Raw genomic sequence first — 3,243 nt, forward strand, 5'->3', positions numbered from 1 at the left:
TTTGTTCCGTAAAAAACTGTGCCGAAATGTTGGTCGGACATATCATTCCAACGATAACAATAAATAGTTGTTGTTGTAATGCTGAAAGGTATTGAAAAAAGAAAATATTTTAGTAGAGTAAAAGACAGGGTGACATATTAAGGAAAGGTTCTTATCGGTTTTAAATTGGTCTATCGATTGTCACGCCATCCAGCGACAAACATCGAACTGCATTCATTTGTAGTGTGTACATCGTTTGTGTGTGGTTTGTGTCTTAGGCATGGTGAATATCAAATACCGACCAGGCCAGAATACCAGGTTTGTATCTATGATAACAATTGAATCGCCCTGTGTAATTGGAAATCCCAATAACTACACAACTGTCGTGCAATAACACTTTGGAGAGAACTTCGCCTTTCCTTCCTACTTAAGGGATCTTCTGTTGGCTAAATCATTTCGGCCCAATAGCTCTAAATTACCATGCGCAACTTTTATTTCTGTGATTCCCGAGATATGGAAGAGTGCAAAAGTAATTCCACTTCTGAAGTCGGGGAAACCCGGGAAAATCTTTAGCCAAAATATCCATCTCTCTCTCTTTATCTTATCACCTGTAGCCAAGGTCTTGGAAGCGCCATTGCTACCAACTCTAACCGAGCATCTACACCCAACATGGGTTCCGCCAATGCAGCAGCACAACATAGGCATTAAATGACATCACCATCTTCATAGTAGACGGGCTCAACCAAAATCGAAGACCTGTAGAAGACCTGAACAAACGAAATATTGATGTCTTCTATAGGGTACAGAAGAGTTATTGGTGTTTTCTATGGGCAAAGAAGACTTCTCGAGGTCTTCTATAGGCAACAGAAGACTTATTGAAGTCTTCCTTAGGCACCAGAAGATTTTTGGGGTCTTCTTTAGACAACGGAAGACCTCTTGAAGTCTTCTTAAGGCAACAGAAGACCTCTTGAAATCTTCTTTAGGCAACAGAAGACCTGTTGAAATCTTCTTTAGACGAAAGAAGATTTTCTGAAGTCTTCTACAGGTAACATGTTTATAGAAGATCTCAACAGAAGAGCTACAGAGGACTTAATGGTGTTTTCTGTGGGCAAAGAAGACTTCTTGAGGTCTTCTATAGGCAACAGTAGACTTATTGAAGTCATCGAAAGACTTCTTGATATCTTCTATAGGCAACAGATGTATAAAAGATCTCAACAGAAGAACTATCGAGGTCTTCTATAGGCTACACAAGACTTATTGTTGTTTTCTATGGGCAGACTTTTTAAGGTCTTCCTTAGGCACCAGAAAATTTATTGAGGTCTTCTATAGGCAACGGAAGACCTCTTGATATCTTCTATAGGCTACATAGGAACTATTTAGGTCTTCTACAGGCAACAGAAGATTTCTTCCTTAGGCACCAGGAGACTTATTCAGGTCTTCCTTAGGCACCAGAAGATTTATTGAGGTCTTCCTTAGGCAATATAAGATCTCCTGGTGCCTTCTGTATGCATCAGAAGACCTGTTAAGGTCTGCTGTGTGCGACAGAAGAGCTATTGAGGTCTTCTATAGGCTACAGAAGACTTGTTGGTGTCTTTATATGCAAAAAGTACCTCTTGAGGTCTTCTATAGGCAACAGAAGACTTCTTGAGGGAACACAGAATTCCTTGAAGTCTTCTATAGGCAAGAGAAAACCTATTGATGTCCTATTCAGACAAAAGATGAGGAGACAGAAGACTATATTGTAGTATAGTGTATTACTCTCTAAGTCATCTCTGACCCAATTATTTGTTCATTAGTTTATTACCCTCTAGATCAGAGGTGCTCAGATTGAATATGTGTTTCTCCGTTGCAGGCCAAACAACGACTGATGCTTACTCTCAATTTACGCTACCTTGAAGAAATGAGCAGCCCTGCTCTAGATTAACTTTCACTCACTCATTGTGTTGTTTGCTCTCGTACTCTTGCAAAATTTACAGTTATCCACAAATAAATTTGCCAACACAAAAAAAATACCAAAAAACGAATTACTGAAAATGATGTCCATCGCCAATAACAAAAACTACTGTACGAATTGCAGATGACAACGTCTCTCTCACCATAAGGAAACCGTGGCGGAAAGAGTCAGGGGCTCAATTCTGTTTCTATGAAAACTTTTATAAAGGAAAAAACTGTCAAATGAAAAAAAATTATAAAGGAAATATTTCTCATTTCAAATTTTCATAGAACACGATTCCAGCCATGGTATAAGTATAGAGGTAGATTTAAATGGAAAAAATCTATAGAACTCTTGTTTTTCCTGAATTCCTAAAACATCAAAACACGAAAAATGAATGAAGGGCCAAGGTTTTTCCACATAATCGAGTTCTGTATATGATAAAATGTTTGTTTCAATGAAAAGCTGACAAATTTCTTCCATACAAATTTTCTAAAAACTATTTTAAAAACCATTGGATTTGATTGCTTTTAAAATTGTTTGGCATATTATTCAAACAGCACACACACATACAATGATTGTGTATATTGTTTTGACGTTTTAGGAACAGTCGAAAGAAAAAATTTAAATTGACAGGAAGCTTTAGCTAACCTTTCTTATTAAACCATGATTCCTGCCCCGGATTGTCCGAAATGTAGTGTAGTGTATTGCTCTCTAAGTCATCTCTCAATCATTATTAGTTCATTAGTTTATTACTCTCTAGATTATCTTTCACTCACTCATTATGTTGTTTTCTCTCGTACTCATGGCATAGGCATTGTGGCCTTCTGACAAAGTAACGAGAACAGACTCGGGCAGTTAAATACAATCTACAGACAACATCGGACATAGATGCAGAAAATAAATTGAATAAAGAATAAAATGGAAAAGAAACTGCTGTTAAGTTTTATTTAAACAACTAGTAGGGACATGGTTGGTCTGGTTGAATTTACTGAAGTCTTCTATAGGCAACAAAAGTCCTTTTGAGATCTTTGTTAGCTATGGAAAACCTCAAAGGTTTTCTGTTGTCTGTAGAAAATTTTAGTAAATCTTTTATCGACTTCAAGAAGTCTTCTGTTGCCAAAAAAGACCTCAAAGGTCAAGAGGTCTTCCGCATTTATTTCGCCGTCAAAATCCACTGCGACTGTATTTACCTCCTGGAGTCGTGAACTCAAGGCCGAGCTGGAAAACATTGTTGATGGCCCAATAATTCCCACAATTCAGCACGCCAAAATTCTGGAGGGTCGCTTTTGATAACTTGCATTGCCTAGGTCTTGAAAGTTTAAACAGAC

This window comes from Musca autumnalis, unplaced genomic scaffold (assembly GCF_047663935.1).
Source record: "Musca autumnalis isolate F117 unplaced genomic scaffold, ASM4766393v1 scaffold_4, whole genome shotgun sequence".
NCBI lineage: Eukaryota > Metazoa > Arthropoda > Insecta > Diptera > Muscidae > Musca > Musca autumnalis.